General features: G+C 41.4%; 1 protein-coding gene across 4 annotated transcripts in view; it reads right to left on the bottom strand.

The window, feature by feature from the left end:
* Positions 1–14,892, bottom strand: part of mvb12ba (multivesicular body subunit 12Ba) — a 302,283-nt gene that overhangs the window by 202,371 nt on the left and 85,020 nt on the right. The gene's annotated exons all lie outside the window — the stretch shown is intronic.

Genomic DNA, 14,892 nt, shown 5'->3' with positions numbered 1-14,892 from the left:
AAAGCTGCCCCCATTCCCTTCATTATCATTGGAATCCACCAAACCACATCTACAATATTGCCTATTTACTAACAACATCCACCAAGCATTTTATAGAGAAGTACTTGTAATAGGACTCCAAATACTAAAGTCCTACCTAGTTCAATCTAGGTGGATAACTGGGTTAGAAAGTTTCAAGACTGTGTAATGTCATTTCCAGTACAAGTGGAAAGGAGAACAAAATAATTATTACTCTGGATCTGACATAGCACAAAGAAATAAAAAAAAACACAATAAATATGAACATGCAAGATAGCTCATTTACATGGAATTATTGTATGTCCATAAAGTGACCCCAGGCAGAGGAGTACCTGTACATAAGGTGACTCTGAGAGGGAATGATAAAGCAGTTATTGGGGGTGTGGATGGAGGAGGTGCTGATCAGCCTTACCACTTGAGAAAAGTAACTGTTTTTGAGTCTGGTGATCGTGGCATAGACATTACGTAAACTCCTCCCTGATCGGTATGAGACAAACATTCCATGAGCAAAATAGTGGGGATCCTTCATGATGTTATTGGCCCTTTGCCGGCACCTTTCTGTATATATGCCCTTGATGGCAGGTAGGCTGGTGCAGGTGATGCATTGGGCAATTTTGACTACCCATTGTTGACCAAAGGGTTTGGAAAGACTTTTAAAAGAATGGAAGCTGGCGCTCTGGAGAGCAAAACTGATGCCACCACACGGTGTACTACTGACATCAGGGCAAAGTAAAGAAGGAATAAAGAAACAGTGGAACCAAGTGCAGACTATCAGAATAATAATAATAAAGGATAAGAAGACTACATAAAAAGAATGGAAGGCTGCCCAGGAAGCATTAAAGTGATCTGAGGTGATCAAAGTTTTGTGGTTGCCCCACAGACATGGATATCACCATTATGTAAATAGAAGCTAATACTACATCAGTGAGTGATCAAATGCTCAACCATAAGGAAAGCATGTTTTGAGGAAATGGAGGAATGCATTAGATTACAAAGATTGCAATCTTCGAACTAAAGTTTAATCAAGAACTTCAAAACAAAATCAGATAGAAACTTGAAAGAAATAAAGTTGCAGGAACACAAGGAGAGGGGTGAATGGGACTGACTAAATAACTACAGAGTGCCCACATGAAATCAAGAGCCAAATGGCTTCCTTCTGCACAGTGATGGCTCCAGGAAGAACCAGTGTGGATAACTTCACTCACCTCAACTCTGAATTGATACCACAACCTATGGACTCATTTTCAAGGACTCTACAACCCATGTTACCAGTATTACTTATTTAATATTATTAGTCTGCAGAAGAAGACAGACTGCAAATACTATTTGTCAGTCTTTGTGTCGTTTTTCATTGATTCTATTGTATTTCTTGGTTCTACTGTGAATGCCTGCAGGAAAATGAATCTCAGGGTGGCACATTGTGACATGTGGGTGCTTGGATAATAAATTTACTTTGAGGAAACATGATACCTACAAACTGAACCACGGGATAAAAATTCTACATTAGAAATATTGAGATCTTTTACTCAACTCAGATCAGCAAAACCTAGGGTGACATGCAAGTGAAGTTTAGATAAAGACAAGATCTTCTATTAAGTACCATTTAAGCATTGTGGCCAATCAAGCGGGAACCTTTAACAAAGAATAATGAATTAACACAGGGGATTCTGCAGATGCTGGAAACCTTGAGCAACACACACACACACGCACAAAATGCTGGCGAAACTCAGTAAGTCAGGTGTGTGTTGCTCAAGGGAACAATGAAGTTTGTAACCAGCAAATGGGACTAGATGATTTAGTTTCCTATAGTTAGAGACCAGGGGAAAAAAATAACTGAATAACAACTGTGTAAAAATTCCTGGCCAATGTATTTTTACCTCCATTTTCCCAGTGGAAATCTGGCAGATAGGTAGTTAAAATGGCTTACATTATTTAATTGATAGAAAGCTTCCATTTTGAAGGCTGTTCTGTTAACTCAGAAGCTATGGACCCACTGGAAAAAAACTGAGATGAAACTAGTAGAGTCCTACTGGTAATCTACCATTAGTTAAAAACTACACCTAACCTGAGCAATATGTCGCAATCAATCGGAAATAAACTACTTAAACCAAGGGCAGCTCCAACCTGGCTGCCAAAACGTTAATCCACATCTTTATCAGCTTTTCCATCCTCCAATGGTTTTCATCCACACACATAAGTCATTCAGAACACTAAGGCTAGCATCCTCGCCCTCATTACTCTCAGCCCTTGCCAAGCTCCATCAGCTTTATGTGCCTTAGTGCACTGTCCTTGCTTTGAAAACCCTCCAAGGCCATGTGTCATGCTACTCAGCACTTCCGAAGCTGCCAGCAACTGCTGGTTTATTTCTAGTCGGGCACTGCAGTTGTAGTGCCTTGGAAGGAGCAGCCCTAAATCTCTGCTTCCCATGCAACCTCCATGTCGACTTTTAAAAGCCTCCATGTCGACTTTTAAAAGCTTTAATCGATGTCTTACCCTTGCAACCCCTAACCATGGTCCAAATGTTTTCTTCCACTTTGAATTATTATGACCAGGGAGTGCTGCACTTACAACAAAACTGATAAACAATGATTTGGTTTTACATTTTTCTTTCATGATGTGTCGAGCTACAAATCATGATATTTTTAGCCTCGCAAACAACAGGAATTCTGCAGATGCTGGAAATTCAAGCAACACACATAAAAGTTGCTGGTGAACGCAGCAGGCCAGGCAGCATCTCTAGGAAGAGGTACAGTTGACGTTTCAGGCCGAGACCTTTTGACAGGACTAACTGAAGGAAGAGTAAGAGATTTGTAAGTTGGAGGGGGAGGGGGAGATCCAAAAGGATATTTTTAGCCTCCTCGGTATTTGCTTGCCTAGCCTATCACTTTTTCCAGAAAATTTGCAATTTCTTACTTATGACTAAATAATAATCAGTAACATAAAACATAACATAAGGCGGCTTGGTAGTGTAGTGGTTAGCACAACGCTTTGCAGTACCAGCAATCCGGGTTCAATTCCTGCCGCTGCCTGTAAGCAGTTTGTACGTTCTCCTCGTGACCATGTGGGTGTTAAAGTTTCCTCCCATAGTCCAAAGACACACCAGTTAATAGGTTAATTGGTTATTGTAAATTGTCCTGGTATTAGGCTAGGGTTAAATCGGGATTGCTGGGCAGCGTGCCTCCGCACTGTATCTCAATCGATCAATAAATAACTGCAATAATATACTTAGTGTAAGGATGATTCAATGTTCATGAGAATTTGTTGGTGTTACAGATATTTGAATGATCGCAAAATCTGCTCCTTTACTGCTTTTGGGGAAAGAGACAATATTTTCAAAGGGTCAAAGGGAGGTAATGTCAGTAACAACCATTACACAGTAAATAGAGGCATTCAGGCATCTGGCTTCAAATTCTTGCTGTTCATCATTTTGTTCAAGGTGTCATCAACCCTGATTTGTGACCGAGTGTGGCTTTGGAGGAAATGACCTTAAATCCCACTGAAATCAACAAACATCTCATCACCAGTCAAGCATGTGTGGAGTATTCCCCACTTTAGATAAAGAGACACCCTTATTCTTGGAATAAAATTATTAAATCTCTTTTGAACTCTTGTTAAAGCATTCAGTAGTGAGTATTTTTTTATTTCTTTGGTCAGTTAAACAACATACTAAACCACTTCAAGAAATTGGGAATTAACTTAAATTTCAAGTTACTGGCATTCAACTGTATACACGTATACCACCAAATGAAACTATGCTCCTCCAGACCAAGGTGCACAACACAGTACATATAACTCACGCACGCAACACGTAAAGTAATATTACCACAAATAAATTAACAAATAATAAAATATATTCCAGAAGACTGACATTTAGCGTAAGGTGCAGTTGTGACATAAGTTTAAAAAGTAAAGAGTATAATGCTCCTGACTCTTCATACGTGGTGACGCCTGGGTGGTGGCAGGGAGTTCAGAAGTCTCACAACCTGGGGGAAGAAGCTATTTCCCATCCTAACAGTCCATAATCCTAATGGTATTTGGACAAAGTAGTGGGCTTTATGGACCATGTTAGTGGAATAGAGGCAGTTGAAAAGGCAGAGAGATTTCAGTGGGAAGTGTAAGTGGTTATAAGTGAGAGTGGGGAGGGAAAGGACACACAGAAAGAATGCATAAAATGTCAGAGTAGTGTACTACTGAGTACTGAACTGTGTAGCCTCAATTATAGTGAGAACTTGGCCTCAAGCCTTGGGCTTGGCGGCAGCTGCAGACAAGGTAAGAGACGTGGAACAGCTACAGCATGTTTGAGCTCGGCTGGGCCTGGCCTTGTCCGTAAGCGCTGCCGTCATGTATTTGAGCGGTGGGGGTGGAATGACAGGCTGGATTGCACGCATCTGAAACTGCTGGGAGACGCTAATGCAATTGCTGGACACTGCTGCTCAGGGTCTTGGACCATATTTTTTTTGAGTGAATATCCTTCTTTGCTCGATACTTTGAATTAAGTTACTCGCTAATTTTGAATGTTTGCACCTTGGTGCCAGAGGAACACTGCCTCATTCAGTTGGATCTATATACTGTTTGAATGATAATTAAGCTTGATTGGATTTGAGAGTAATGAGCAGTTTTGGGGACATAATGGGAGAGGGAATTGTTGAAGAGGTATTTGTATACATGGAGAAGATATTAAAGAAAAAACTGAAACAATCTTAAAAAGAGGAAGAGAATTGGGAGAGTAATTCAGCAGGCATGATGGGTGAACAGAACTTGACATGGGATGATAGATTTCCTTCACGATCTAATTGTAATTTTTTGGTATTTTTTTCTTGCTGGCGGTTTGATGTTCATCTTTAGAAGCTTTTTGTATGACGCATGGCTCCGGGGTTGTACAGCTAATGGGTTTTTTTTTTCCCCAACTTTTTCTACTTAGTAGGGTTTATTTTATTATCAGCAAAATTTTTCAATCTTTAAAATAATGTTTTTTTCCCTTGAGACATTGTAAGTGTTATTCAATGTACTCGTGTTATTTTTGAATAATATAATAATAATAAAAAGATTTGAAAAGGAAGAGAAAGAACCTGACATGGGATAGAACATGGAAAGGAAAGTACTGCCGTTTGTGATAAATAATGAGACCAATCGAGAGATTGAGTTTAGTTATAATGACCAACCCATGAACACTATCACACTATTCTTGCTCTCTTTTTGCACTACCTATTTAATTTAATTTTTTTTTATTCGTAATTGGAGTTCTTTTATGTATTGCATTGTGCTGCTGCACAAAACAACGAATTTGTCAGTGTCATATGTCAGTGATATTAAACCTGATGCCAATTCTCTTAAGATGATAATAATCCATATAACCCTGGAGCACACACAAAATAATGGGGGAACTCAGCAGGACCGGCGGCATCTATGGAAAAGAGCAAACAGTCAATGTTTCAGGCCAAGACCTTTCATCAGGGCTCATCATCAGCCTGCTGAGTTCCTCCAGAATTTTGTGTGTGTTGCTTTGATTTCCAGCATCTGCAGATTTTCTCCTGTTTGTGATCCATATGACTCTCTTCAGTATTGCAAGTTTCCATAATTCTAAGTACATTTTGAGAGTCACATAGCAGATGGACAAAGGCAAGCAACTTTGGTTTTATTCATTAAGATATGTGGGTATTCACAACTTTAATGTGTATCCCTAAGTGCCACTAAAGGGAGGCAGTTAGGAGTCAAACACATTGGTGAGGCCCAGTCACAAATGGGCCAGACCAGGTAACCACGGCTTTTCTTTCCCTGAAGATATTAGTGAACCAGATAGGCTTTAATGTCATTCTGATAGTTTGGTGGTACAGTTATTGAATCGAGCTGTATTCAAGTTCCAAAGTTTTGATATTTAATTACTCAAAATTCCTTAATTTCAGTGGCGGCACTCAGACGATTTGGTAATTGTGACAAACACAATACTGAATCAAAAAGTTAAAAATCTACAGGATGCCAAGGTTCCAAACACCTCAGTCTTCATTCTCACTTACTTAGTGAAAGATTAACAGACAATTAATTAAGACAACAACAGATGGGAATCTAGATTAAAAATTTAGCTCTCTAAGTGTAAATAAAAGCAGAATTTACAACAGAACATCTTAATGTATTTGAATCTATTCACAGTTCAGGTACTTAGATCTTCACTGAAAAAAGGAGTGCAAGGCTTTGAAGCCCACTGACAGGGTATTTTGGAGCTGTTACAGTTATCTTTAATTTACATATTTATCTACTTGGAGATAACCCACCCAGGCTTCTTGCTGCTGCCATCAGGAAGAAAGTACAAGAGCCTCTAGACCCACCAACCAGGTTCAGGAACAGTCATTACCTCGGAATCATCAGGCTTTTGAACCAAAGGGGATAACTGCACTATTCTACAACCTATGGAGTCACTTTCAAGGATTCTTAAACAATAAAACCATAAGATATGGAAGCAGAATTACACCATTTGGCCCATTGAGTCCGCTCTACCATTTCATAGTAGCTGATCCATTTTCCCTCTCTGCCCCAATCTCCTGCCTTCTCCCTGTATTCCCTCATGCCCCCCGACTAATCAAAAATCCATCAACCTCTGCCAAACACTTGGCCTCCAAGCTGCCTGGGCAACAAATTCCACAGATTCACCCTCTGGCTGAAGAAATTCCTCCTCATCATTGTTTTAAAAGGACATCCCTCTATTTAGAGGCTGTGCTCTCTGGCCTTAAGACTCCCCCACCAAAGAAAACAACCTCTTCATCTTGTTTTCTCGATATTTATTGCTCATTTATTTATTATTTCTTTCTTTTATTTTGTATTTGCACAATCTGTGTCTTTTGCACGTTGATTGCTTATCGGTACTGTTGGGGACAGTCTTTCATTGATTATAATTCTTGAATTTACTGATGATGCCCACAAGAATTCAGGGTTGTATTTGCTGGCATTTATGTACTTTAATAATAAATTTATTTTGAACTTCCAAACAGTGTGAAACAGACCCAACAATCCACATCACGTAGCAATCCACCTTCTTAACTCTAGCCTAATCACAGGACAACTTACAATGACCAATTAACCCTACTAACCGATACGTCTTTGGACTGTGGGAGGAAATTAGAGCACCCAGAGGAAACCCACGTGTTCTCGGGGAGTATGTACAAACCCTTACAGAGGATGCCAGAATTGAACTCCGATGCCCCAAACAGTAATAGTGTCGCACTTTGTCAGTACTTATATAGCCAAGAATGTAGATAAACTACAAAGAGGACACAAAGGGTTTGAAAAACAACATAGTCATGTTGTTATTAATGCAAGAAATTCTGCAGAAGCTGGAAAGCCAGAGCAAAACAAAAAAAATCAGGAGGAACTCAACAGATCAGGCAGCATCCATGGAGAGGAATAAACAATCGACATTTCAGGCCGCAACCCTTCATCAGAACTGATGAAGTCTCTCAGCCAGAAACCTCAATTGTTTATTCCTCTCCACAGATGTTAGACCATAAGACAAAGGAGTAGAAGTCGGCCATTCAGCCCATCGAGTCTGCTCCGCCATTTTATCATGAGCTGATCCATTCTCCCATTTAGTCCCACTCCCCCGCCTTCTCACCATAACCTTTGATGCCCTGGCTACTCAGATACCTATCAATCTCTGCCTTAAATACACCCAATGACTTGGCCTCCACTGCCACCCATGGCAACAAATTCCATTGATTCACCACCCTCTGGCTAAAAAAATTTCTTTGCATTTCTGTTCTGAATGGGTGCCCTTCAATCCTTAAATCATGCCCTCTCGTACTAGACTCCCCCATCATGGGAAACAACTTTGCCACATCCACTCTGTCCATGCCTTCAACAATCGTAATGTTTCTATGAGGTCTCCCCTCATTCTTCTAAACTCTTCCGAACATTCTTCTAAATGTTGCCTGACTTACCGAGTTCCTCCAGCATTTTATAGTCAGGTTATTTGAGTGGGCAGTAAAAGTGGAAGGTAAGTACAATGTGAAGTAGAAGGTAAGAAAATTAGAAAAGCAGATTTTGTTTTTGAACATGACCTAACAGAGGAAAGCCATGGTGTCGGGACTCTGGGACTGCAACTCAGAAGGGATGGGTGGGGGCAGAGAGAAAGAAGAGGCATGATTGGGGATTCATTAATTAGGGGAACGGACAGGAGAATGAGATTCCTGGATAGTAACATACATCAAAGTTGCTGGTGGACGCAGCAGGCCAAGCAGCATCTATAGGAAGAGGCGCAGTCGACGTTTCAGGCCGAGATCCTTCGTCAGGACTAACTGAAGGAAGAGTTCCTGGATAGTATACTGCCTTCCGGGTGTCAGGTTCCGGGATATCTCGGATCTAGTCTTCAGCATTCTTAAGTGGGAGAATGAACAGCCAAAAGTCGTGGTCCATGTAGGTGCCTATAATGTGGGCAGGACAAGTGACAAGGTTCTGCATAGGGAGTTCAGGGAGTTAGCACTAAATTAAAGGGTAGGACCTCCAGGATTGTGATCTCAGGATTGCTACCTGTGCCACATGCTAATGAAGCCAGAATTAGGAAGATTATACAGTTTAATACGTGGCTAAGGAGTTGGTGTAGGAGGGAGGGCATAAGATTTTTGGATCACTGGGGTCTCTTCTAGGGAAGGTGGGACCTGTACAGACAGGACGGTTTGCACCTGAACTGGAGGGAGACTGATATCCTAGCAGGAAGGTTTGTTAATACTGCATGGTGGGGTTTAAACTGGAGTTGCAAGGGGATGGGAACCAGAATGCCAGAACAGATAGTGGAGAGGTTATGGAGGCAGATGTTGGTAAGACCTCAGACAGAGTTAGGAATCAAAAGGTTGAGCATGGTGCAACTAGTGTCTGAGCTGCATATATTTCAAAGCAAGAAGCATCATAGGAAAGGCAGATGTTAGTGCTGAAAATGAGGTAGATGGTTTACAAACAGAAGCAATGTGTATGCAGGAGGGTTGTTGTTGGGGCAAAAATTGCAGTCAACAGGATGAGTTGTAACGTAAACGGCAGACAAAACTTAAAAGGGTGAATACAGGACTGAAGGTGTTATACTTGAATGTGCGCAGTATACGGAATAAAGTAGATGAACTTGTAGCACAGTTGCAGATTAGCAGGCATGATGTAGGCATCACTGAATCATGGCTGAAAGATTATAGCTGGGAGCTTAACGTCAAAGGATACACATTGTATCGAAAGGACAAGCAGGAAGGCAGATGGGACAGACTTGCTCTGTTGGTAAAAAATGAAATCCAATCAATAGAAAGAGGTGACATAGGTTCAGAAGGTGTTGAATCATTTGTAGATAGAGCTAAGGAACTGCAAGGGTAATAAGACCATAATGGGAGTTGTACACAGAACTACCCCCCCCCACCCATCCCCCAGAACATTAGTAAGGATGTGGTCTACAAATTACAATGGGAGATAGAAAATGCATGCCAAAAGGACAATATTACAATAGTCATGGGGAATTTCAATATGCAGGTAGATTGAGAAACTCAGGTTGGTGCTGAATTTCAGAAAGGGGAATTTCTAGAGTGCCTACGAGATGGCTTTTTAGAGCAGCTCGAGGTTGAGTCTACTAGGGACTAGCTATTCCGGATTGGGTGTTGTGCAATGAACTTGAGTTGATCAGAGAGCTTAAGATAAAAGGGGAAAGTATCATAATATGATTGAATTCACCCTGAAATTTGCATATTACAGTGGAGTGGAAGGAATTACAGAAGCATAAGCTAGGAGTTGGCCAGAATTGATTGGAAAAGAATACTGGCAGGGATGACGGCAGAGATGCAATGGCTGGGATTTCTGGAAACAATTCAGAAGGCCCAGGATATATACATTCCAAAAGAGGAAGAAGTATTCTAAAAATGACACAACTGTAGCTAACAATAGAAGTCAAAACCAACATAAAAGCCAAAAAGAGGGCATATAATATGTTACGTACCCCGTAACTGGGTTGCCAAACCAGCAGAAATGGATCACTCAGTTGGAGTCTGGAGTACTAGAACTAAGAAAGTTTTATTACAGAAACAAGCAACACAGTAATCGAAAGGATAATAAATGCAACAGTTCAGTGATGATAAACACACATGTGCACAGAATTAAGATAACAGCATCAATCAAGCTCTATCGTTGTCTAGGGGTAAATGACCAATTTCAAAATGACTCAAAGTTCAGTCCAGTTTAGTAGTTCAGTTCGCAGTAATCGTTGCCATGGCGGTGGACAAGGTGGGGAAGAGAGACAGAATAGGAACAACTGATCATTCAGAACGGCTTCACTCACAGACCAGCGGGATGGCTCACAAACAGCTTTTGGGCAGGTCCTTGGTGATGTCACCTGAGGTCACCGACTGTGACCCCTCCTCCAGATGCGGTCGATCCTCTGCAGTGAACCCGGCACCCAGGCAAGGGCGGACACACACCGGGTTCCCGCTGATCGTACCTTTCCACCCTTGTCGTTGTCTGGGACTTCTCACCCACTCGTGAGAAGCGCACCGCTTCCAGGGTCTCGTTACCTCGGGTGGCGTGTGTGTCTGTCTTAGCGAACCTGTCCCTTTTTATCCCCCTGCTGGGGTATCGCCTGTCCATCACTTCAAACAGTTCAGGGCTCAAAGGGGGGAGCCGCTCCAGACAGCTCTTCCTCCCACATCCCTTCATTACACATCTCCAGACGCTGCTCCATTGTTCCTTATCTCTCCTTCCCCTGAGGGCAGGTGGCAGACCAACTGCTGATGCCACTGATGCTAGCCCAGGCCAGCAAACATCTTAATTTTATGTGTATTCTCGTAACAAATAGAGCAAAAATTAGTGGAAAGTTAGAGGATTGGAAAGCTTTTACAAACCAACAAAAACTAAAAGACTAAAAAAGTCATTCAGAAGGTAAAGATGGTATATGAAAGTAAATATTAAAGAGGATACCAAATTTTTTTTCAGATACATAATGAGTAAAAGAAAGGCAAGAGTGGATATCAGACTGCTGGAAAACAATGTTGGCGAGGTAGTAATGGGGTATAAGGAAATGGTAGACAAACTGAATAAGTATTTTGCATCAGTCTTCACTGTGGAAGACACTAGTAGTATGGTGGAAGTTCCAGGTGTCAGGGGTCATGAAGTGTGTGAAGTTACCAAGGTTCTTGGGAAACTAAAAGGTCTGAAAGTAGATAGTCACCTGGGCATGATGGTATACACCCAAAGGTTCTGAAAGAGGTGGCTGAAGAGATTGTGAAAGAATGAGTAATGATCTTTCAAGAATCACTAGATTCTGGAATGGTTCCGGAAGAGTGGAAAATTGCAAATGTCACTCCACTCTTCAAGAAGGGAGAAAAGGCAGAAGAAAGGAGACTATAGGCCAGTTAGTCTTACCTCAGTAGTTGGGAAGATGTTGGAATCGATTATCAAGGAGGAGGTCTTAGGGTTCTTGGAGGCACATGATAAAATCGCCTGTAGTCAGCATGATTTCCTCAAGGGAAAATCTTGCCTGACAAATCTGTTGGAACTCTTTGAAGAAATAACAAGCAAGATAGACAAAAGAGAATTGGTGTGTACCTGGATTTTCAGAAGGCCTTTAACAAGGCGCCACTCATGAGGCTGCTTATCAAGCTATGAGCTCATGGTATTACAGGAAAGATGACAGCATGGATAAAGCAGTGGCTGATTGGCAGCAGTCAAAGAGTGGGAATAAAGGAAGACTTTTCTGGTCGGCTGCTGGTGTTTAGTGGTGTTCTACAGGGGTCTGTGATGGGACTGATTCTTTTTACATTACATGTCAATGACTTAGATTATGTAATTAATGGCTTTGTTGCAAAGTTTACAGACGATATAAAGATCGGTCGAGGGGCAGGTAGTTTTGAGAAAGTATATATAATGTTTTAGGTTAGGAGAATGGGCAAAGAAATGGCAAATGGAATACAGTCTCAGGAAGTATATGGTCATGCATTTTGGTGGAGGAAATGAAAGGGTTGACTATTTTCTAAATGGAGAGAAAAAACAAAAAAACTGAGGCGCAAAGGGACTTGGGAGTCCTTGAGTAAGATTCCCTAAAGGTTAATTTACAGGTTGAGTCTGTAGTGAGGGAGGCAAATGCAATGTTAGTAATCATTTCAAGAGGACTAGAATATAAAAGCAAAGATGTAATGTTAGGACTATATAAAGCACTGTTGAGGCCTTACTTGGAGTATTGTGAGCAGTTTTGGGCCCCTTATCATAGAAAGGATGTACTGAAACTGGATAGAGTTCAAAGGAAGTTCACAAAAATGATTCTAGGATTCAATAGCTTGTCATATGAAGAGTATTTGATGGTTCTGGGCCTGCATTCACTAGAATTCAGAAGAATGAGGTGTGCCATCATTGAAACCTGTTGAATTGATAGAGTGAAAGGCCTTGATAAAGTGGATATGGAGAGGATGTTTCCTGTGATTGCAGAGTCTAAGGCCAGAGGACACAGCGTCTGAATAGAGGGGCATCCTTTTAAAATGGAGATGAGGAGGAATTTCTTTAGCCAGAGAGTGGTTAATCTGTGGAATTCTTTGTCATAGGTCACTGTGGAAGTCGGTCTTTATGTATATTTAAGGAACACACACAAAATACTGGCAGAATACTAGAGAAAATAATGGAGGAAAATAATGCAGGCCCGGCAGTATCTATGGAAAAGAGTAAACAGTCGACATTTCGGTATGAGACCCTTAGAAGGTGGAGGGAGGGGAGGAAAAAATACAAGGTAGTAGGTGAGTCAGAGTGAAGTAAAGAGGTGGGAAATCAATTGGTGATAGAGATAAAGGGCTGGAGAAGGAGGAGTCTGAGAGGAGAGGACAGAACGCCATGGAAGAAAGGGAAGGGGGAGGAGCACCAGAGGGATAAGAAAAGGGGAAGGGAAATGGGAATAGGGAATGGTGAAGGGGGGTGTGGGGAGACAGCATTACAAAAGTTCAAGAATTCGATGTTCATGCCATCAGCTGGAGGCTCCCCAGATGGAGTACAGGTGTTTCTCCTCCCTGTATGCTCCTCCTAAATGTATACTTAAAACAGAGGTTAATAGATTCTTGATTTGTCTGGGCAGAACGGGATATAGGGAGAAGATAGGAGATTGGGACTGAAAGGAAAAATGGATTAGCCATGATGAAATGGTAGACTTGCTCCTATCTCTTAGGGTCTTATGAAGAAACTAGTAAATGTTGATTACGTGGAAAGATCCTGGTACACTGGTTAATGAAAGACAAAGTTAATTAATTCAGATGACAATGATCGTCTTTAATGTGATACAGCTGAAGTTAAGGAAGTCTTGCTGCAACTATACAATATTTGCAATACATGAATCTCACATTTGTATATGGCATACATACTCTGATAAATTTACTTTGAACCTCAGCAAGACCACGCCTGGAGCAGTGTGTGCAGTATTGGTCTCTATAAGCACGGGGTTAATCTCAGTCGAACCTCACCCCAGTGATTGAGGAGGTTGTTAAGGTGTCTTGCAGGTTATTCAATGCACCCAGACCATAGAGATTCAAGAGTGGGGGATGGCAGCTATTGTGTGAAATGTGACTGTAACAAGCTTATATTCACTGGATCTCAGAAAATGGGATTGATGGAAAAGAGACTGACAGGGTAGATGTGGGAAGGCAATTTTCTCTGACAAATAAAAGCTCAAAACCCTCAGTAGGAAAGAGAGTAAAGAGAAGAACCGGTGGTGGTCTCTGCTAGAGGAACAATAAAACACAGAGATCACGAAAAGATAAATTGTCAAAAGCAGGAGAACTGGTGGTGGAGCACCAGTGAGATTGATAACTTAAAGACGAAGTGCAGGATGAAAGAAATTCAAAGATGACATTACTGTCACAGCCCAAGCAGATTAATCAGAATCAGAATCAGGTTTATTATCACTGCTACATGTCATGAAATTTGTTGTTGCCACAGCAGTACAGTCAGTGCAAGACATAAACATTGCAAAGTAAATAAAGTTACAGAACATATAAATATTTTAAAATGATGAATAATGAAGTAGTGTTCTTAGGTTCATGGACCATTCAAAAAAATCTGATGGCAGCTTTCAGAGACAATGTTTCTTAGAATTCCATCCACCAAAAGCGGAACTTTCCAATGGCAGACTCGTACTTTGGGGGACCATTTCATCAAGCACTTCCACTCCATCTGCCAAAAGCAGAACTTCCAAGTGGCCAAAAAGTTTAATTCCAATTCCTACTCCTGTTCTGACATGTTGGCCCACGGCCTCCACTTTTGCTAAGATGAGGTCACCCTCAGGGTAGCCTCCAACCTGACAGCATGAATATCAATTTCGCCTTCTGGTTTAAAAAAAATCCTCCCCCTCCCCTCTACTTCTATTTCCCACTCTGGCCTCCTTCCTCTTTTCACATGACTATCACCCCCACCAGGATCCCCTCCTCCTTCTCTTTCTCCTACGGTCCACTCTCCTCTCCTGTCAGATTCCTTCCTCACCAACCCTTTACCTTTCCTTCCCACCTGGCTCCACCATCTAGCTATCCTCCTTATCCTCCTCCTACCTTTTTGTTCTGACATCTATCCCCTTCCATTCCAGCACTGAATAAGGGTCTTGGCTGTTGTAGTGTATTAAATTTTGTAATATTAGATGAAAGTCTGAACATTTCACCTCGTGGCACTTCATCTCTTTGTGAGCTTGCAGCATGCAAGGCGTCTGTACAAGTTAAACGCTGTAGGTCTGTTGAAAGTGTGTTAATAGCAGCTGTATTCTTACAATGTAGGTTTGTTAGATGTTTGCTAATAGGCTCTGATTCTTTCTTAACCTCAAGGCACCATTGACATGAAAACAAAAGACCAAAGAGTTTATCTGTTTCTGTGCATCTTGCCATACTTGTGGATTGAACCCCTTAC

This window comes from Mobula hypostoma, chromosome 21, assembly GCF_963921235.1.
Source record: "Mobula hypostoma chromosome 21, sMobHyp1.1, whole genome shotgun sequence".
Taxonomy (NCBI): domain Eukaryota; kingdom Metazoa; phylum Chordata; class Chondrichthyes; order Myliobatiformes; family Myliobatidae; genus Mobula; species Mobula hypostoma.
Note: the sequence above shows the minus strand (reverse complement) of the source record. Positions and strands in the feature narration are given on the sequence as shown.